The sequence below is a fragment of the Pristis pectinata genome, chromosome 20 (assembly GCF_009764475.1).
Source record: "Pristis pectinata isolate sPriPec2 chromosome 20, sPriPec2.1.pri, whole genome shotgun sequence".
NCBI lineage: Eukaryota > Metazoa > Chordata > Chondrichthyes > Rhinopristiformes > Pristidae > Pristis > Pristis pectinata.
Window position 1 is genome coordinate 19725764 of NC_067424.1, and position 23788 is coordinate 19749551.

At 40.0% G+C, this 23788-nt stretch overlaps 1 long non-coding RNA gene across 1 annotated transcript; it reads right to left on the bottom strand.

Moving 5' to 3' along the window:
* Positions 1–20905: 20905 nt before the first annotated feature.
* Positions 20906–23571, bottom strand: LOC127580982 (uncharacterized). The gene is made up of 3 exons (XR_007957916.1): positions 23467–23571; positions 22912–23059; positions 20906–21345 (listed from the first exon to the last, which is right to left on the bottom strand). It is a non-coding gene; the product is annotated as an uncharacterized LOC127580982 (long non-coding RNA).
* Positions 23572–23788: the final 217 nt, after the last annotated feature.

Below are 23788 nucleotides of genomic sequence, written 5' to 3' on the forward strand. Positions count from 1 at the left end.
CAAACATTTTCCAAGCTCATGATCCTATTCCCTAAATAAGCAGAGCAAACAAACATAAGAATGAGTATTAATAGCACATTGTGTGTGTCTGTAATAAGCAATAATAAAGCACGGCATGTAACAAAGAATTGAGGCGGATAGCTCGTGCAAATAAGTACTTCAGAATGTCAGAAAGCAGTGAAGTAAGAAAAACAATTAAATGAAATAAAATAACTCTCCCACATCATCCTGTGATACAGATTTAAGTTTCATGGTTAAGGCTTCAGATATGATGAAAAATATTCAGATGTTATTTTGGCTTCATAAATTTTTATGATTATGCTCAGATTGTTATTGTTGTACAATCTTTCTATCTTACCCATTTTACAGATTTAAAAAAATCAGTCCAAGTGCAAAATGATTTTTGGCTTGCAGTTAGAAATTCAGACATTGATCTGTATTGTGTATGGATTACATTTATTTTGTAATTCAGTACCACACATGTCAAATTTCTTTGTATACAAAAAAATAACTGGCAGTTAAAATTGTAGGCTATCTGAAAGATATTTTTGACAGCAACATAGAGATTTGTGCTATTGAAATGGTTTATAGTTCAATGATCCTAGGCAGCAATTTGACTGTATTAAATTTGGACAAATGCTCATAGGAATTTCCCTCTTTGCTGACAACCATGTCTAGAAGAAGGAATTGATTGTTTGTGTTGCTTCACAGCACCAGCAATTCCTATTAATACCAAAAGCATTTCACAAATTGCGGATGACAAATCTCTTTTGAATGTGTTTTGATTGAACCAATTGCTTTTGCTGACATTCAGTTTGATTGTGTAAACCTATCATGTCAAAAAATTGGATCGCACCTATTTTTGATGTGCTAAAACATTTTGTTTAGTGTGAGCACCAAGTTGAGTCTCTCTAAAAAAATCTGTGGAATTGGTTGAAAGTAAGTGTGCAACAGTGTGAGGATGTTTAACAGCCAAAAAAAGGCATTGCATGCAATCTTTATGGTTCCCAATGGGACCACACTCAATTCAACACAGTTCCAACACTCTACTGTGCTGCAGTCAGAGAAGGATGTCACAACAAAAAGACACATTCTTAATGGCAACCAGACAGCAGCAAGATACAGTACAGCTGACATGGAAGAGAATGAGTCTGCCAAGACGAAGGAGAGAGCTGACAGATTTTCTGAAAGGGAATAGTAGGAAGGAGGCCCTGTGCAGCAGGAGGGCTCAGAGACCCACCAAGGTCACCATAAGAAAAAGCTGGCAGGAAGTGGCTTCGGTCCACTTCGCTCAATTGCAAGAAATGTCATGACTTTACAAGATATGTCAAGGTGAGCGACAGACTACAAAAGTACTGTGTTCTCCCTCCTCTCTCTCTCTTTCTCTCTCTCTCACACACAAACACACACTTGCATATAGAGTACATGCACATACACAGAGCGCACACACACACACACACACACACACACACATACACAAATACACCCATACACCCAAGCACAAATAGCCCACACCCACATATATCCATATCCCTCCTCTACATGCATACACAAACATACACAGTATATACCAATAAACACAAACATCCACACATCCACATACCCTCATATATATGTGTCATATATAGAAACAGACACATATACCCACACACACACACATAAAAACATACATTGCCAGACACACTTACACACACATATATGCATACACATACAACCCTTCGCTATACACACATAAATACACACAAGCACCCACACACACACACACATACTGACACACACAAACACAGCCCATGCATGTCACACATAGGATTGATCACAAAACTATTACTCATGAAAACCCGCCACACACATCCTATCCTCTTGTATACTACTTCATACACTACCTTTGGCTTTCTACCTCCTCCATCATCCACTCAAAGGTCAAGCCCCCAAAGGGATGATAATAAAAAGATCACTCAAAATTCTTTTTCACCTTCAGTTAGGCAAAACTACATGGGAGGGAGCCCTTTATAGCTGCACAACCTGCTTCTGATAGAGGACACCATTCTCCAACTAATAGAAACAGGTCCCCAGGGCCCAAACCATCTCTCAAGTTCCAGTTTCTTTATAAGAAATCTGCAAGGTATCTGCAATCTGCAAACGTAAAAAATATTTCATTTCGATCTGCAGTAGACAACGTCATTACCGTGTGTGTCACTGCAGCATAGTTAAAGTGCAATTTCATCTGGAAATGATTACTAACATAACTTACTCCAGGTAAAATCAACTTTGGATCTCACAACACTGTTTTCTTTAGCATTATGCAGTCCAGTTTCTCAGCACTTATGTTGAAATGAGGCTAGCTTGTGACAAACCCTATTTTGTTCTTCATTTAAAAGTGTTATTATTGTTATTTTGACTTAATAACAAAATGGCTGATGTGTAAATTTTTAAATGAGCAATTTTATGCAATAGAATTTTGCATATGTGAACAAACACTCAGGTAATAAAGATGCATTTGTCTTAATGATCCTTTGATACATTTTCAAACAGTTAATGAGCTATTTAATTAATTTAAATAATAAAAAGTTTGTGACTTGAACTGTGGTTGCATTAGAAATGGCCACTGAAAAGGGTCCTAAAAGTTGGAATACAAAACAGACTCCTCATTCTTCTTTTAAGGACTGGATAATAAGGATATATCTGAACATCTTGATGGGTTTTTGAGAAGGAGATGGCAGGCTGTCAGAAGGAAGGCAGGCTAAATATTCATATAAAATGAAGTGCCATCCAGTCTACCTGGTCAGAGTCCAGAAGCAATTTTATTGTCTGATAAAGTGAGGGAAGATAACTCAAAAATGGTTCTATATGTTGGAAGTGCAGACCACAACTAAATATTAAATTCAGGAATTTTCTCTCTGAAACATCCATGCCTGTTCCAGGAAACCACAGGTACACCAATATATTTTCCCCTAACTAATCATTCTATGCAATGTGTCAGTGTCAAAGGACAGGAAAATAGTACCATACATACTGAAATAGCCATTCCTGCAGATTTCATCAGGCAATTGATACAGGCTTGGATACATACTGTGTCATAAATAATGACCTGAAACTCACTGCAAAAGTAAATTGAGACCCTGGCCTTAAAATTCCAGGGGTTTCAGGTTGGCACACTGTTTCCAACATGTGTTCTTTCTCTGCCTGAAACTAAGAGTAGACCTATTATGTCTGAATTGTTAACAGGTGATCAGTAGCTAGAAGAAGAAAAGAGAATTTAAGATTTCTTTGTGACTAGGACCTATTTCTAAAGTTTCATTTGCTAAGGATTTCTCACCATAATCCTTCCCTGAAGTTACAGAATGGTTGTTCATTTTAAATAGTTCAATCAACATTATGAAAATAATTAAAATAAGGAACTAATTTTCCCAGTTTTTCCTAATCCAAAGCTCGATTGAAGTCAGTGGTGTCTCAGATCCCAAGGCAGGTCTCATCATTGCAGGGCTGGGCTCAACCACTGTACTCTGTGAGGATACCAATGTCAGAGAATGGAGTGATATGATGCTCTGAAATTTCTGTATTTGACAATGTGTGCATGAAAGTCTTAATCTTACTGCTATTAATGTCTAAACACTGTTGGATCATTTAGAAACAGCCAGCATTAGCAAGTGATATCTAGCCTATAGAGTGGCGTCACAGATAGACAGGGTGGTGAAAAAGGCGTTTAGCATGCTGGCTTTCAACAGTCAGAGCACTGAGTATAGGAGTTGGGACATTATGTTGCAGTTGTATAAGTCATTGATGAAGCTGCACTTGGAGTACCGTGCACAGCTTTGGTCACCCTGTCATAGGTAAGATGTGGTTAAACTGGAAAGAGTACAGAAAAGATTTACGAGGATGTTGCCAGGACTAGACAGCCTCAATTATAGGGAGAGGTTGGCCAGGCTAGGTCTTTATTGCTTGGAGCCTAGGAGAATGAGGAGTGATCTTATAGAGGTTTATAAAATCATGACAGGCATAGATAAGGTGGATGGTAACAATCTTTTTCCCAGGGTAGGGGAGTCCAAAACTAGGGGGCATAGATTTAGGGTGAGGGGAAAGATTTAAAAGGGACCCGAGGGCCAACCTTTTCACACAGAGGGTGGTGAGTATACGGAATAAGCTGCCAGAGGAAGTGGTTGAGGCAGGTACATTTAAGAAGCACTTGGATCAGTACATGGAGGGGCAGGGCTCGGAGGAATATGGGCCAAAACCCAGGAAATTGGGACTAGCTGGGTGGGCACCAAGGTCAGCATGGGCTCATTGGGACAAAGGGCCTGTATCCATGCTCTATTGCCCTATGACCCTATGACTGTAAAATTCTGAAGGGATTCAGTGAGCTGGATGCTGAGAGATTATTTCCCGCACTTGGAGAGCCCGGAATTAGGGGATAATGTCTCAGATTAGGGTTCAGACACTTAAAAAAATACCTTCACTCAGGATTATGAATCTTATTCCAGATAGCCATTGAGTAGAGTTAAGGCTAAGAATGATCAATGTTTTGGAAGTCTGGTTTATTGGAATTAAGCAGGCAGGTGAAGTTGAGGTAGATCACCCATTACAATATTGAATGGCAGAGAAGTCTCAAAGGGGCTGGTGGTCTACTCCTGATTCTATTTCTTATGAGAAAACGGCTCATTCTTAAAGAAAGTGAATCTTAGTGCCTTAAAATTTGTATCTTAGATCAGTAATTTCCAAATCAGCCAATGCTGCATTTTACGTCCTTGTGTTATAATTGATTGAGTGTTATATATACCTGAAATTTACTTCCTGAGAAGTCCATGCATCAGAACCCTGCTGAATTCAATCTTTCTGTTTTGACACATCAGACCCCTTATTCAGGGTAGTCACTGTGTGGGTAGTGTTTTGGGTCCATGTCATCTTTAAAAGCTGCATTAAGCATATTTTGTTTCTGTTTGAGGTTGATGTGTGCATCTGAACACTTGTACTTCCCATGACGAGAAAATTTCAATAATGTGATCTTGATAAGCCTGCAGATCCTGCAATGGAAAATGTTTGAAATTATTAATGGAAATGTCCTTGTTAGAGTTACCTTAATGAAATAGTGGATAGTAAAAGTAGGCAGTAAAGATCCCTCAAGTATACTGTTTTTTTTGGATTAGAATTTCTCAATGATATACCATTATTTCAGTGAAAAAACAGTCCATTCAAATGAAGTGGGTCAAGGGGGTTTATCCTTATTGATCAAGCTGATCACAGCCAGCTAGGAAATGTGCAATTGATTTGAAAGGCTCTAGATAAAAGATGGTGAAAAGTTCATATTGCTGTTCAACTGTTCCTACAGAAGTGTGCATGACATCCTTATTAATAAGATTAGATTCTGCTCTGATTCTCTCCTGGTCAATCAACCTGCCCATATTCATCACCCATGTCACTTAAACACCATACCACAGGGCAAAAAAACTGCAAAATAATCAACAATTTCAGGAACACAAAGGAGAGAAATATGTACTATCCAATATTGTATTTACCTAGAAATCAAACTCAAGTATTACCTAAAGAATAAAACTACAGAGGAAAAGTTATATTTTATTGAGGAAAGAAGTCAGGGTTGAAACAAGGAGATAGTAACAGAAGAGGCAGTATTAAAACTAGTTTGCCTTTAGCACATAGAGTTGGAATGCAAAAACTCACTCCCAGTTTATTAACAGCTCTGTAGAAAGATCCATAGTACAACATTTTAAACCGACTTATCTCCTCACTAATGTTTAATTATCATAAATCTGATACAGATGTGTTATTCTTGGAAAGCCATATCAGATGCCACAAGTCAATGGGAGAGCCAAATATAAAATCCAGAAACCTGTATCAATGATGCTCTGGATTGTCTCAAGGTCTACACAATCTTTTTTTATACATAGTATCTGGACCAATGGACTGGCATCACCAATTGCATTATTTCAATGACTAAAGAACAGAACTTTCTCAACTTTTTTTGCAGTAAGTACCATAAACCAACATTAAAAATAAGACCCAAGGTGACCATGGACTTTGTGGACAATGATAAATAAGTAGATTTTACTTACAACTTCCAAACGATGTGGGAATTGCCCATCAAAAAATCATTCACCTGAAAAAGAACACAAATACCAATTATAATATCATCAATGTGAACAAAAACATTATTTGCTGAAAAACAGCATTTGCTTTCTATTTGTCTCGCATAAGTATTCTCATCGCAAAATTGTAGGAAATATGTATCTCTTTTTGATATTTGTGCACTGCATTAAGACATCTTCCGATGTTTGGATGGTAAGAATTATCAGCCATATTACTTCATATTCAAGATTGGCACAAGAACATTTTGCATGCAGAGAACTTGAAATGTAACCATAGAAACAGTTGGTAACAGTTTATCCTTTGAGCACAAGTTTTGTTTGATCAATGTGCATTCATGGGTCCTTGAGAAGACAGTGATGAAGTATTTTTTTCACCCCTTTATCGATTATTTCCTTTAGGATAAAATAAGTAACCTACAATGAAGTACGTCTTTTTTATCATTCCATTTTTCTCAACTTTCAAGGTTCCTTACTGAGGAAGCTCCTTAGTGGCTCAACTGAAAGACAAATTTTCATTGGGCATAGATAGGGAGTAGCTGACTGTGGAGTATACCACAGTCATGTCCAATTCTTTTTCACCAAATGTCCACTCATTGCATAGCAATTAAGTTCAAGAATCTTGAACAATTATTTCTCCCCTCCCCTATCAAAGTCAGCTGTGATCATTTGTATTTACTAAAAATAATCCCCCACCCCTTATAGCCACATTTCCTTTTGCTTCTCAGGAAGTCTCCCACAAGTTATTTACAATTCTATTTTTGGACTCTCAACCTCCTAATCTTTGTTTTTCAATTTGCCATTGATACTTCTGCATCTGTCAGTTGTCTCACCCATTTCAACACTTCCATTTTCATGGTGTAATACCACATGAAAACTTTAAGGCCCAAGTAACCCTTGACCTCTTTCCCACTAAACTGCTGACCACTCAACACACCGGCACTGCCTTTATGCCATCATACATTTTAAAGGATTCTTTATCGTCAGGTACTTTCTCTCAAACCTCACACCTCCCTTTCATAAAACCACAAGCTTTTTCAAAATAAATGCCTTCATTCACTTCCACTCCATTTGCAACATCCCTTTTCTCTCTAAAATTCTTGAACATAAGGCACGCCAGTGACTCTACTTTGTTAGGAGTTTGAGGAGATTTGGTACGTTACCAAAGGCTCTTACAAATTTCTATAGATGTATGGTGGAGGACATTCTGACTGGCTCCATCACTGCCTGGTATGGAGCCTACTATGCACAGGATTGCAAGAGGCTGCAGAGGGTTATAGACTCAGCCAGTTCCATCATAGACACAACCCTCCCCGCCTTCAAGGACATCTTCAAAAGGCCGTGCCTCAAGAAGGCAGCATCTGTCATTAAGGTCCCTCATCATCCAGGACATGCCCTCTTCTCGTTACTACAATCAGGGAGGAGGTACAGGAGCCCGAAGACCCAAACTCAATGATTCAGGAACTGCTTCTTCCCCTCTGAACAATCCATTCCTGAACAATCCATGAACCTGTGAACACTACCTCATTATTCCTTTTTTGCATTATTTAGATTTGTAATTTATAGATTTTATGTCTTTGCACTGTACTGCTGCTGCAAAACAGCAAATTGCACGTCATATGTCACAGATTATAAATCTGATTCTGATTCTGATTCAAATCCAACTCCACGTTTATTACAAACACATATCGGAAATACTGCCTTCAGATCTTTGCTCCTGCTGAAGAACTGAAATAGTGCTAATTAAAGTCACTAATGGCATTCCATGTGACTGTGATCATGGTTCAGTTTTCCTCCTCCTACTTGCTGAGCTCCCTGCAGCCTGTTGTGTCATGAACTGCACCAATGCCTTTCTTGTTCTGTTCAGTTTATTGGAGCAACTTTCCCTTGATTCCAGTCCGATCGATATAGCTGTAGTCAGAGCATCTTCTGTCACATACCTATTACTAATGAAGTCCCTGAGCATCTAACCAAACCCTTTACTCTAATTCATCGATATGCTGTCCTTGTTGATATCATACAAGTGGACGAGGTCAGCTTTCATAAATGTATTGGGAATAACCAACACATCCTCTTCTGCTCCTTCCTCAATCCTGCCATTGCATTTGTGATATAGAACTAAAATCTTGTGGAAGTACTCAGCAGGTTAGGCAGCATTGTGTAAAGAGAAACAGAATTAATCTTTCACATTGTTGACCTTTCATCAGAATTGCTTTTGTGTTGCCAGCCTCCTTGTCCAAAGTCAGTCCTGAAGAAGTTACAATTTATACCAGTTAAATGTTGGGAAAAACAAAGCTATCATTTTCAGCCCCTGCCACAAGGTCCCCAACATTTGGAATGTATTTTATGCACATGTGGATAATTTCTGAACAGGTAATCTGGGATCATGTTTATTTTCTGGATTGGTCACTCCATGTAAAAAACAACTGCAGCCAATTTTTGCACCTGGTGATCAATTCATAATGGCAGTATTACACCTGAACAACAAATTGAAATTCTCTCACCACTTGAACCTTCACAGGAATCTTTAATTCAACTGCATCCATTGGTATTAATCCAAACATCATTCAATCACACAATAATATTCTTTCTCTGGATAAAGTGTACCTTGATGGCCCCAACTAATAATTCCTTTCCAAGGCTACTAAGACGTCACTGTAGAAACCATAGAAAGGCTGCTGAATATTTTATCAATTTGCTTTTAAGATAAACTGAACAGATGTCTAAAATCTGACAGTTACCTGATCTTACAGAGGAAAGGGACACTTCATTAACTTCATGAAATGTTAATGCCCACACCTGCATAATAGTGGAAACAATTAGGATATAATTTATACTTTGAAGTTATTGACTGTTTCCAACTTGTAATAATCTTTTTATAAATTAATGTTATGAGAAAAAAGGCCACATATATTTGATAAATTAATATTATGAAAAAGAAAAATTTTAAGTTCACAAACATTTTGCTGAAGTTTACTGCAGAACATTCTTAATTTTTGCTTATCAGTCACACCTGAAGGCCAGACTAATTCCCAGATTTTTTTAAGGATACTCACTGACTGGCAGATAAATGATTTCATTCCCTGAGTAAGTGAAATAAAACACTCATTAGCTCTGTTGCTCAGAATTGTGATGAAAATTGCATAATATTGGATGTGAAATATTAGTTATCCAATAATAATTTCTTGACACATCTCAGTTGGTGAATGTACTGCAAGGGACAGCAAATTCTATGTTGGTCAATGTAATGCTCTATACTGCTTGTCAGGATCACTATCATTCAATGTCATAAGTTATACAATGAAACTCCCTGGGATGGCAGTGAGGGAAGCCAACCTAAGAGGAGCAGTCCTTAAAATGGTTATCATATTTCCATGAGCGTCAATGATCGAGAGGAACTGTTTTGCAGTATATAGTATTGCATTATGGAAATATTAGCAATAGACATGACTAAAAGGAAACCAATTATAACACGAAACTGGATAGAAAAGAGCCTGGAAAAAAGGACAATGGAATATTTGTATGGTTCTGTCTGTAGCAAGCTTACAGTGAGGAATAATAACTATAAGTTACAGAAGTAAATAAATAGTGCAAAAGAGGAATAATGACGTAGTGTTCATGGGTTCATGGACTGTTCAGAAATCTGATGGCAGAGGGGAAGAACCTGTCCCTGAAAAATTGAGCGTGGGTCTTCAGGCTCCTGTACCTCCTCCCCGATGGAAGCAATGTGAAGAGGGCATGTCCTGGATGGTGAGAGTCTTTAATGATGGATACCGCCTACTTGAGGCACCACCTCTTGAAGATGTCCTCGATGGCGGGGAGGGATGTGCCCGTGATGGAGCTGGATGAGTCTACAACCCTCTGCAGTCTCTTTTGATCCTACACATTGGAGCCTCCATATCAGGCGATGGTGCAACCAGTTAGAATGCTCTCCACCGTACATCTGTAGAAATTTGCAAGACCCTTTGTTGACATACCAAATCTCCTCAAACTCCTAATTAAGCAAAGCTGCTGGCGTGCCTTCTTCGTGTTTGAATCAATGTGTTGGGCCCAGGATAGATCCTTTGAGATGCTGATGCGCAGGAACTTGAAGTTGCTCACCCTTTCCACCGCTGACCCCTCAACGAATACTGGTGTGTGTTCTCCCGACCTTCCTGAAGTCCACAATCAATTCCTTGGTTTTGCTGCATTGAGTGTGAGCTTGTTGTTGTGACACCACTCAACCAGCTGATCTGTCTCACTCCTGTACACCTCCTCATCACCATCTGAGATTCTGTTAACAATAGTGGTATAATCAGTGAAGTTACAGATGGCGTCTGAGTTGTGCCCAGCCACACAGTCATGAGTGTAGAGAAGGTAGAGCAGTGGGCTTAGCACGCATCCTTGAGGTGCGCCTGTGTTGATTGTCAGTGAGGTGGAGATGTTACAACCAATCTGCACTGACTATTGTTCCCAATAAGGAAGTCAAGGATCTAGTTGCAGAGGGAGGTACAGAGGCCCATGTTTTGAAGCTTGTTGATTAGTACTAAGGGGATGATGGTGTTAAATGCCGAGCTGTAATCGATAAACCACAGTCTAACGTATATTTTGCTGTTGTCTAGGTGCTCCAAAGCCGAGTGGAGAGCCAGTGAGATTGCATCCGCTGTAGAGCTGTTGTGGCAGTAGGCAAATTGCAATGGGTCCAGGTCCTTGCTCAGGTAGGAGTTAATTCTAGCCGTGACCAACCTCTCAAAGCACTTCATCACAGTAGATGTGAGTGCTACTGGGCGATAGTCACTGACGCAGCTCACCCTGATCTTCTTGGGCACCAGTATTATTGATGCCCTTTTGAAGCAGGTGGGAACCTCTGACTGCAGCAATGAGAGTTTGAAGATGCCCTTGAACACTCCAGCCAGTAGGTCGGCACAGATTTTCAGTACCCTGCCAGGTACACCATCGGGGCCTGACACCTTGTGAGGGTTCACCGTCTTGAAGGATGTTCTGATGTCGGCCTCTGAGACAGAGATCACAGGGTCGCCAGATGCTGTGGGGATTCACACAGATGTCGTGAAGTCAGGAGGGCAAAAAGATGACGTGAGATAGCTTTGGCGGATAGGTAAAGGAGGATCCTGAGACATTGTATAAGTATATTGAGCAAAAAGAAGATCATAGGGCCTCTTAAGGACCAATGTGATCATCTATATGTGGAGCCACAGAAGATGGGAAAGGTCTTAAATGATTATTTCTCATCTGTATTTACCGTGGAGAAGGTTATGGAAGCTAACGAATTCAGGGAAGAGAATATCAATGCCTTGAAACTTATCCACATCACAAAAGGGGGTGCTGGCAGTCCAAAAGAGCATAAAGGTGGATAAATCCCCAGGACCTGACTAAGTGTATCCTCGTACATTGTGGGAGAGCCATCTCCATCAATAGCCATGGGTGGTGAAGAAGGTACTTGGCACCCTTGCCTTCATTAGTCGAGGGACTGAGTCCCAGAGTTGGAACACCATGTTACAACTGTACATGAAGTTGATGAGACTGCACTTCGAGTATTTTGTGCAGCTCTGACTGCTTGGTTATAGGATGCTACCAGGAATGAAGAGCTTGAGTTATAAGGAGAGATTGGATAGGCTGGCACTCTTTTTCATGGAGCTTAGGAGGCTGAGGGGTGACCTTATAGAGGTATATAAAATCATGTGGGGACATAGATAGGGTGAATGGTTTACCCATGATAAGGCAATCTAAAACTTGAGGGCATAGATTTAAGATGAGAGGGGAAAAATGTAAAGGTGACCTGAGGGGTAGGTTTTTCATGCAGAGAATGGTGGGTATATGGAATGAGCTGCCAGAGGAAGCGGAGGAGGCAGGTACAGTTACGATGTTTAAAAGACATTTGCGACAAGTTACATGGATAGGAATAATTTGGAGGGATAATTGGGTAAACACAGGTAATTGGACTAGCTCAGGAAGGTAAAATAGAGACACAAGAGTTTGCAGATGCTGGAATCTGGAGCAACACACAAGATGCGGAAGGAACTCAGTGGGCCAGGCAGCATCCTTGGAGGGAAATGGACAGTCGACATTTCAGTTCGAGACCCTCCATCTGGACTGAGAGATAGAAGGGAGATAGAGGGCCAGTATAAAAAGGTGGAGGGAAGGGGTGGAACAAGTGCTAACAAGCAATAGGGGGATCCAGCTGGGGTGGGGTGATGGAAACTTGGTTGACATGGACGATGTTGATCAAAGGACCTGTTTCTGTGCTGTATAACTCGATGAATCTATGAGTAAAGTTCAGTTGTAAGTTTAATTTTGCGCTTTATGAGGAGGGATGTTGCTCTCAGGATTCGGCAGAGATATTATTACACCTGGGAATTGATGGAGTTCACCTTTGAATCAAATTTTTCAATTGAAACTCAAGTACTTTTTTTATGACTGATTTTGAAATTCTTCTCTCTGGTTATCAAGATGTCCTGTTTCTGAATAACTCAAGGGTTCTGTTCACTGTGGTAGACGGGAAGCCGTGGATCAGGAAGGAAGACATTTCAGAGATAATCGTGCAGAATGCCTCATCATTGGAACAAATGCGATGGAGGAAAAGGAACTGAGAGAAAGCAATGGATTCCTTAAAAGATTCCTTAAAACCCTTGACCACATTTCATCTATGTCCCGAACCTCTGCTGTCACCCAAAAATCTAGAGATTTTTGAAATTTTATAATGTCAGTGTGTAAGAGTTATTCAGAGACATGACATCTTGCCTGAGATGGAGATGGAGAGACTAGAAAGGGAAGAATCAGAGATGAACCATTTGAAAGTGAGAGCAGGGTAGAAACTGGCTGCAAAAGTTGTGAAATTTTTGAGTTCTGCATGAGTCCAGGAAGCAGCACCCATGCAGTCAAAAATGTGCTGGAAGGAGAGTTGCGCAAGTTGGCCCAAGTAGGACTGAAGCAAAGACTGCTCCACATATCCCACAAAAAGGCAAGGTTTAAAGGGGATCTGAGGGGCAAGTTTTTCACACAGAGGTGGTGTGTCACACTTGATATGGAACAAGCTGCCAGAGGAAGTGGAAGAGGTGGGTACAACTGCAATGTTTAAAAGACATTTAGACAGGTACATGGATAGGAAAGGGTTAGAAGGACATATGCCAAATGCAGGTAACTGGGACCAGCTTAGATAGGAATCTCGGTCAGCATGGACAAATTGGGCCAAAGAGCCTGTTTCCATGCTGTACACCTCAATGACTCTATGACTATGTCTCTAAAAGCAAAACTTATTTACATTTCTTATTAATTTAACTGCAAAAATCTTGTAGCCAGTAGGTGATATTCTTTTAAGGTCATTTGACAGACCGAACAACGTGCAAGCAAAATTCAAAATACATTATGACCAGTTGGAGCCAGAAATTGGGAAGAATATCTGAAATCATAATGATGTTAATTGGCTATATTGTCTTTCAACTTGTGCCTTTATTCAACATGTAGTTTCTGACGTGAGGGTAAATTTATTAAATGCATTCCAGCAGCACATAATCTCAGTCATATTTCTGATCCATTGAAATAAATGGATTGAATTTTTATTGGCCTGGATTTTACTGTACTAATTAAAGCAAAGCTCTTTGTGCTTGATGTTATGTCTGGGCAAAACTGACAGCAACTTCTTGCATCTGCACAGGTAGGGTTAGATGAGAAAAGTTTGAAGTTACTGTCCTTGGAGCTCTGGAAATGGATGTGTAAATAATATATTTACAAATTTGTTACAAAATAGCAGGCAAAATAGTGCTTTAATATTTATGGTTTGCTTGTGAAATACATGTATACCAGAAGGAACTGCTGCTTCTAGAGCCTGAGTTCAATCGTGACCTCATTTGCTGTGTGTGTGGAGTTTGTACATTCTCCTCATGACTGTGTGTGTTTCTTCCTCCATCCAAAAAATTACCCCTATTGCAGATGGGTGGTGGGAGAACTTGAGGGAGCATGTGAGAAAGTATAGTTTGCAAGGAAATAAGAAAAAAGTACAACTATGAATTCATCATTTTGCAATATTATGTGGTAATCCACATGAACACCAAAACAATGGTGTTCACTTTTCTCCTGACAAAAATAAAAAAATGTGCCCTGTAGGTGGAATGGGCCTGAGTTATTGGTAACAGCCGGGGAGATCATCAATTGCGTGAATGCAATCTTTCATCTCAGTTCTCCACTTTCAGAGTTTTGCCTTAAGCATCAACCTGCTCTCTTCCTCAGATCTACTGTTGTATCCATGCCAAAGATGCCACAGGAGAATTTTTTCTGTGTGGTCCTGGGCGCTAGGTTGTGCATACTTATCCAACATTTCACGTGAAGCCATGCATATACCTAACTGCTTGCACACCAATCAATAACAGCATTCATGTCAGTAGGCTGCCAATTAAATTGTGGTATGTACTCGTGTATGTAGCATAATGAACAGTGAAGTATAATGCATGTGTTTTCTGAAATATTATATTTTAATGTTCAGTTTTAAAAACTGTAGGAGGAAAAGGGATAGAGATGTATTTGACCTACTGTAATGTACAACCAATTAATGTTGAATTTCTTTTCTCAAATATTTCATTTTGGGTCAAACTAATTTTTAATAAAAATAAACATAAATACTTATTTTTGGACATTTGGTTCACAGAACATGGGTGGTGAAACCTCACATGAGTTTGAGATCTGTCGGTTAATCTCACACTTAGCAGGTAACTACCAGCTATAGTTCCTTCTATGAGCCTCCTGGTGAGTCCAGAATTGCCATGAATATGCAAGTCCTATCAGCTGCCAGGGAAATTGGCACATGCAAATATATTCTTGGCACCAAATGCCACCTGTACATAAATGGAAAAGATTTTCATACTGTGGTAAATGAATGCAGATTTCTACAGGTGCCCAGATGTGGATACAACAAATTAGGATCCCAGATATTGATTTATGCAGCAACAGCAAAGAAAAATTTCAGGTTATTTCATTCAGATGTAAGAAACAATAGTGAATTAAGAACAGACTTTAACTATTTCCCTGATACTGTTATCTAGGGTGTCTGGAGTATGAACTCCATATGTTCTCAAAGAAGATAAATGCTGTAATTAACTTCACTCGTGTCAGCATTTATTTCATATGAATTGGCTTCCAATATCCACAATTTAAATATTAAAATTCTTTCCAACGTTCATGTATAGTTCATAGATCTCAATATAACAGGAAAATCAAGATGTCTGTGGTGAAGTACTTCTGAGATAACCCGATTAAATTTAGTTCAGGCCATTTCAATACCATGTTTCTTTCTTTGCATATCCGGCCTAACCTGTTGACTATCTTCAAACTTTTCTGTTTTTATCTCACATGACCTTTACTCTAACTGGGCATGGGTTTAACATCTGTTGCTTTCTTGAAACAGAGAGGTGCAGATAAAAGCAGCCCCAATAAATGACGATTCTGTTCCCATGCAATTAATAATCAAATTAATTTTAACCAAATACTTTTTTTTGGCAGCCATATCAGATGTAGACAAGTGTCTTATGAATATATGTAACCCAAAGTCTTATGATATCATTAGGTCCACAGTGCATTTCAAATTTTAAAATTGGAACTCTTGGCCAGTGCCCAACTTGTGTTTGAAGCCTGGTTTTGGAGGGCCACTGTTGACATTATTTAAAAGGGAATGTAGGTTTCAAATTAATACAAGAAATATTCACTACTTGTATTACTTATTATTCTACTTGTCCACCACTTAATTTCTAAATGTGTATGTGAACATTACGCTTTCAAGCATTTCTTTTGTAATTGACTTTGCTTCTAATTATACATAATATATTATATTGTAGCAACTCACTGTCCGAGCAAGCGAACCGGCTCGGTGGCCGGGTCGCGCATCGTCGGAGCGGCGAGGCCCAAGATGGCGTTGGGCCTTTGTCTTCCCCAAGCGACGGGGAGAACCCGCGCACGGGAAAAGTTTGATGACGTAGCGCATATGTCATTTCTGTTTTCGGTGGATGGGAACCGTTCCTCTTAAAAGGCCTGCGCAAGGCGGGAAAATAAATCAGCTTTTGTTCTGCAGCCCACTGACTAGTGTCTTGCTTTCACATCGCGGTAGCAGCCGCTACATTGGTGACCCCGACAGTCCAAATGGATTCTGGACCTGCACAATGGAGACAGCTGCCCAGGTTGGAGACTTCATTCAGTCTCCTCCGGAGGAGGGTAAGTACCCGACTTTCAAAGACCTTCTTATTCGGACCTTCGGCCTCTCCCGTCGCGAGCGCACTGCCCACCTGCTTCATCTCGATGGCCTGGGGGACAGATCCCCATCAGCCCTAATGAACGAGATGCTGGCCTTGACTGAGGGACACAAGACTTGCCTAATGTTCGAACAGGCCTTCCTTGAACAACTACCCGATGACATTCACCTGCTGTTGGCTGACGCCGATTTCAGCAACCCACGTGAGGTAGCTGCCCGGGCAGATGTTCTGTGGAAGGCCACACGCGAGAGCGGGTTGTCCATCGGCCAACTCACCAGGCCTCGAGCCCAATGCCTACCTAAACCAGTCCCAACAACCAAGCGACCACACCCCAGAAACACAGACAACAACACTGGCGACCAGCTGTGTTTCTACCATCAGAGGTGGGGTGCGGAGGCCCGTCGATGCAGCCCACCCTGCAAGTTTCAGGGAAATGCCAGGGCCAGCCGCTGCTGATGGCTACGACGGCTGGCCGCCAACACAGCCTCCTATTCGTTCGGGACAAGCAGTCCGGGTGTCGTTTCCTCGTCAATACTGGAGCAGAGATCAGTATTTTGCCCCCGACCGGCCGCGACACTCGTAACAGGCAACAAGGTCCTGTACTCAATGCCGCAAGTGGCACAACGATACAGACTTTTGGTACCCGTACAGTTCAATTACAATTCGGCGACAGCCATTTTACCTGGAACTTTACCCTTGCCGCCGTCGCCCGGCCACTCCTGGGAGCCGATTTCCTTCAGGCCCATATCACTTCAGACAGGGGCACCCAGTTTACCTCCAGTCTCTGGTCTACATTAGTGAACATGCTAGGGATGCAGCTGCACACCACCACAGCCTACCACCCTCAACCAAACAGGTTGGTGGAACGTTTCCGCCACCATCTGAAATAAGCCCTGATAGCCCGCCTGAAAGGTCCTAACTGCCTTGGGTCCTGCTCGGCAATATGCACTGCCCCCAAGGAAGATCTCCACACTTCATCAGCTGAACTCATGTATGGTGCGCCCCTGGTCATCCCAGGGGATTTCATACTCGCCCTTCGGGGCCAAGAAGAACAATCCACGGCAGTCCTGGAAAGACTGCGCGAGAGGCTTGGCAGCTTGGCACCAATTCCCACTTCGCGGCATGGTCAAGCCCCATCCTGTGAGCCCAAGGAACTACGAGACTGTAAGTTCGTTTTTGTTTGCAGGGGCACACCCCAGGCACCGTTGCAACGACCATACGAGGGGCCGTTCCAGGTCATCAGGAATAATGGGTCCACCTTTATTTTGGACATTGGGGGCAAGGAAGAGCTTTTCATGATGGACCGCCTCAAACTGGCCCATTTAGATATATAACAACTGGTTGAGGTCCCAACACTGTGATGCAGAGGCCGACCTCCTAAGCAACAGCTAGCACAGCCCGCAAACCTTGGGGACCATATCGCCGGCTCTGGGGGGGGGGGGGGTTGTGTAGTGACTCAACGTCCGAGCAAGCGAACTGGCTCGGTGGTCAGGTTGTGCGTCGTTGGAGTGGCGAGGCCCAAGATGGCGCTGGGCCTTCGTCTTCCCTGAGCGACGGGGAGAACCCGCGCACGGGAAAAGTTTGATGACATAGCGCATACGTCATTTCCGTTTTTGGTGGGCGGGAACCGTTCCTCTTAAAAGGCCAATGCAAGGTGGGAAAATAAATCAGTTTTTGTTCTGCAGCCCACCAACTAGTGTCTTGCTTTCACATCGCAGTAGCAGCCGCTACAATATGCTTAATTTTCATTACTGTTGCTTATAAAGAGGATATGTTTGTTTTAGTTCTAACCATAATAACAATCAAGAAAACACCGAAGACCTCAACCAAAATATCATTATTTTCTACATTTGGACAAAATTCTGAATGGACAACATATTTTATAATACCAGCCAAATACTTTGCTTTAAGAATGCAGCTTTTAAAATATGGATAGTGTGCATGGACTACTGACCAATCAGATTTATTCATAGGCACTTAATTGAACGTGGTAGTCAATATAGTGATGGGGTAAAGCAGGAGAGAGGGGAGTACCCAGGTTAGTAAAACTGTGCAGATATTTTTTTTATCATTACCAATTTAGTTGTGATTTATTATAAAGTTAATCCATTTGCCCAAACATTTTTAATAACTAAGAATATCCAATTTTAGCAAACAGTGGTAAAATCTGAAAAACCATCCCTAAACTGAATCAAAATTAAAAAGTAAAAAGATTCAAGCCTTATTTATAAATTACTGTGTCACCTTTGGTGACAAAGATAATGTTAAGTAATGAAAAGAGATGTTTGCCACAAATACCAAGATCTCAGATTCAAGCCGTTACAGAGCTGTTCCATTGCATTCAATTTATAATTGATTCTTATCCACATTTCCTCTTATTTTGTGAAAAAATGAGCACATAAAATACGTTGCAGAAAACCAGTGGCTTTTCCAAAATTCCAATAAATTTTACATGTGGAATTAAGAATATTCACAGGTCCACCAGGTCCTGAAGAAGCCAATTAGAAGAACTGTATGTCAGTCCAGGTTCTGCATATTCCAGGTCCTGGATTAATAAGGAAATTCCCTACAGAAGTTCTTCTTAATTCAGACAATCTTCTCAGTTTAAGATGGACTTTAAGACAGACAGGAACATGTTTTGTCTCAAATTCCCATTTTCTCACCCTCAGAGAGGCTTGGTTTTGCATGATGGATCTTTTCAGTGGGAATTTGGAGCTTGACCCAGATAAGGGTACAGTCAGTCTGCAAATGGGAATGATGGACTTAATGAAAAAAACTATAGGTCTCAAATCCATCTGCAACAGATCAGGGTATCATCAAGCTGATGTCAGTGTCCTGAACCAGGTTGCTTCTTTGTGACCTTGTTGTGCCTGCCAGCAATAAAATAAATGCTCAAGAATACAAGGTCAATAAAAGCACAAAGCTCAATGTTGAGATGGCCATTTTCTTTGAAGCTACCTGTGCCATATTGAACAAGGATGTGGTCTCATTGCTCCTTGTTCTTATCCACACAGGCATGAAAATCACTGGGCGGTGAGCTTATTTCCTTCAGGACATTCTTGATGATTTGTTCCAGTTGAGAACATTTTTAATGTTTGGAGTTGTCAAGTTTTAATCTATGGATAGATAGAAGAGTAAAAGTTCTCAAGTTGATATTTACACCAAGTTACCCAATTTTCTCATTGATGGTTACAGCAGGGGAATAAGGATTGAAGACAGCCAGAAAATTGGACATTATGTCCCTTTATTCATTGCTATTTTCTCAGACTATCAGAGTTGGTTGCACACTTCATCCAGTGATCCTGTTTCTCAAGTTTCATCTTGCTGAGGGCTGCAATAGTAATGCCCATCAGTCACAGCTCTTTTCTGGTCATGATCATTTGATTAAAGTCCAGTTAACATACTTTGGCTATACCAAGAAAAAGTTAATGGTTAAGAAAGAGTCAGGAAAGAAGTATTTGTAAGCCCACCTCTTCCAGGGTATTCCCCTGATTGGGGCAAGGAGCCCTACACAACCCCACTCTCAAAATCCAGTTTGTTGGACATCTAAACTGCTACCAAATGTAAAGGGTTCTTCCTCATCAGTGCTGATGATCCTCAACCACATGGTCAGGGTAAGGCCAACAAAGGTAGGCCTTGTGATATGAGACATTCCCAGCTGCCAAGGGGCAAAAGATCCACTCTGAGAAGGCTGAAATATGCTTCAAAACATGTAGTTGTTTGAAATTCAGTGGCTTCATCAAACTTCCCAGAAATTTTATGTAACATATGGAACTACAAAAATTTTGCACTCTCACCAAGTTCAGCAGAAGCCTAGCAGAAAGGCTGAAAATCCATATCTAGATCTCAGACCAATGTGTGTCCCTGATTGGCCCAATCAAACTTGAATGCTGAACAAATCTTATCAGCCTAAGGAAGTCCAGGCCAAAGGCAGGGACTCTCCTAATCAGAAGTTCCCATATTGCTGCCTTAAAAGAGGCTAGCCCTAACAAAATATATCTTTGTAGGGTATAACTGGAGTTTGGCTTAGAAAATGGCAATACAAAGATGAAGCAACTGGCAGATGGTTCTCAGGGGAACTATCATCAAACTAAAGTGCTTCTCCAGCATCTTACTCTGATGTGTGGACTTCAATGCATCTTTTATGGATACATTGTCAATTTTCCCCAGACAGCATGTGCTCCTATTCAAAACCAAAGGTTGAAGGCATTATTTTGTACTAAAATTGTTACCCATTATTTCATGCTTGTGCGCAGTGTTCTTAAAGGGACATTGCATGAGGGAAAGATCAGCATAATTGCAAATCGCCTTTTCAGTTCAATAAAACCAAAAGAATTGTAATGACATTTTTGCTCCAAAATTAAGAATTGAGACACAGCAGTTCATTTACTGTGTGTTAAACATACATTTCCTGTTTTTATTTATTATTGGAGTTATATTATGGCAGAATTAGATAAAGTCCAATGTATTTTCAATAATACATTTTGAGAGAATTGAAACAGATTTATAAACCATATAGTTGTAAGTATTCTACATGACACCAAACAATGGTATTATCTCCACTAAATCATTTGTTGAGGCCCAAGGCCAGGTTATACTTAATAAAACATGTGAGCTGCCCTGTGGAAGTTTAACTTCAATCATTGAACAGAAAGTTGAAACTTAATTGCCTTTTCATGGCCAAGGTTCAACATTGCTAAATTTCTGTTTCAGTGCCCATTGCTCTGAGTGCTGTACCTATTAAACTAAGAGTTTATATTTTAATCTCATGTCATTAGATTACATTAATTGCACTTTATTATTTTGCATGATTTAATTTCTGACAAAGTCTGCATTAATTGTGTTTGGAAATCTTTACCATGTTGGTTCAGCCTAAACTGATTAGATATTGAATCAAATCAGCGGGCTCCATTCAACTCAATTCAACTCCACTGCATTCCTCCAGCATTGTGTGTGTTGCTCCAGATTCCAGCATCTGTAGTCTCTTGTGTCTAGATATTGAATCAGTTTGGGAATTTCTGCAAAAAAAGTTAACAAATCTTGTTAAATGTCTAACACAACAGAGTATCCCAGAATCATCAAATGATAATGATCAGAAGGAAGCTAATTGTTCCTTTGCATCTGTGCAAAATATATTTTCTTTTTCTGAGTAAGATCAGGCATAAGAGGTGTGCAGTTCACAGAACACTGATAAACTAATGTATAGCAGAAGCAAATTTCACATGAAGAAAATTGGCCTTGAAGACAAACTGATCTGCAACAGAGGTGAAGAATTGTTTCATCCAAAGTATAAGAAGTATCATTTGCAACTCATCTGGTAACACTCATGCCTTAGACCCAGAGCTTGTGTGTTCAATTTCGCACTTCAAAGACATGGGCAAAGATATCTTGGAATAATAAGGAAATACTACATTGTTGGAGGTGCTGTATTTTGGATATCACAATAAACCAAGACTCTGTGTGCTCTATTTAGGAGAAAATAAAAGTCTCTCAGCTCTATTTTAAAGAAGAGCCATGGCCTAATTTAATCCTAACTCAACATTTATAAAACACATTATCTGGTCATTATAAGATTGTCATTTGTAGGACCTTGCTCTGGCATATTGGTTCCTGAATTTTGTACATTATAACAGTGGCTATATTTCAAAAGCACTTAATTGTCTGTTAAACACTCTTTAGAAGAATACAAAAAGAGCTGTATACAGTCACATCTCTGTTAAATGTAACCAAATGGGACTTAAGTTAAACAATACACAGTTATCATTAACAGTAGAGGAAAATTTATTCCCTAAATTGAACATTGAGGTAGTAAAAGTAAACCAACAGTACAAAGAGATATTAATTTCCCTTGTTATTCAGCCATGATCTAAACCTTTTAAGTTGAACAGAATTTCCTAATTCGTAATTCTTCAGCAACAAATTAAAAGTGTGCAGATAAATAACGGCACTGACAACACGGGATGTGAGAAGATGGTGGGACATCAGTTACTAGGAAATCTTATCTCCATTTAATGAATGACTTGCATGATACCTTATCACTTATTTCACAAAGGGGTGGGGGTGGGAGTGGCAACCTTTCACTATAAGATTATCAGTAGATATGTTGACCGCGGACCCTTAACAAAAATGTTGCTTTCATCTTTAAAGCAATATTTCTTCCAGCATTAGCAAAACCCTACTGAGAACCTTAAGTATATAAAATAATATTTAACCAATGAATATGACTATTTTATTACATATATTGATATGTCAATATAAATTGTTGATAACAAGGCAAAAGAAAATTGATCATGGAACGTTATTGAAACTTAGTGCATTCCATTCAATTTTTCTATGTTGCTGGTTTATTCTGGGGAGGAACTTCACGTGAAGCGTGGATCTTCCTGAAGAAAAGGGATATAAAAATGGATAAGTCATTCCAGGGTTAATTTTAGGCAATTCCTATAATTCTAGGCAATTCCTATAATTCTGGGCAGATTCTGGAAGATGCAAGATTCTATGTAAAAAGAACTCTGTGTGAATTTTCATTTCTAAACTTACTGTTTATATAATTACATTGTTAAAATGGATAACGCTGGTCTTACTTGTTCAGTTACAGTTGATTGGCTGCAATACGTTGGCTTTGTGGGCACAGTTCTTCTTGCAAATTTTAACAAGGCCCAAGGGATTTATTTATGAACACTGTTGTCTGTTTGAGATGTGGTATAAGCTTCAGTGACTCCATCTTAGCAGCTGTTTAAATAAAGCACAATTATTAAATTCTTCATAATAAATTATAAGTATACTATTTAACAATAAAACTAATAAAATATTACTTGACAAGAAAATTGCATATTTTGCTACTGGTCAAAATTTATGGAGTGACACATGATAAGTATATAGGATTTTACAATGCCAGATTTCATAGGAATATTACCACAGTTGGAAGATCACTAGAAAACAGCCTAATTATGCAATGTCCTGTAAACCTGAAGGTAAATTTTTTGAAGCTCCTTATTGGTTAAGAACCCTCGCAAGGGCACAAAAGCCTGTGCAAAATGAAGCCTGCATGATAGTTCATGAGAAGCAAACCAGGTCGTGTGTTACCACAAAGACATTTGAAACTGTAATGCAGACAGTACAGTGAACTTGTAAATTACTTGAATTCATCTGTTGCTGGATTTCAAGGGACGAAGCTTCTGAAGATTCAGCTTTACAAACGGGAATAAAGTGTGGCAGAGTCGTGCAGTAGAAGACAGTACTACCCACAGCTCCAGAGACCTGGATTCAATCCTGACCTCAGCTGCTCTCTGTGCAGAGCTTGGGCGTTCTCACTGTGACCATATGGTTTCCTCTGATTGCTCTGGTTTCCTCCCACATGTCAAAATTGTGTTGTTTGTGTTGTTAATTGAGTACTGTAAATTACGTGGATGGCAGGGGAAATACAAAGGGTTGGAGATGACGGGGAACTATGTAGAAAAA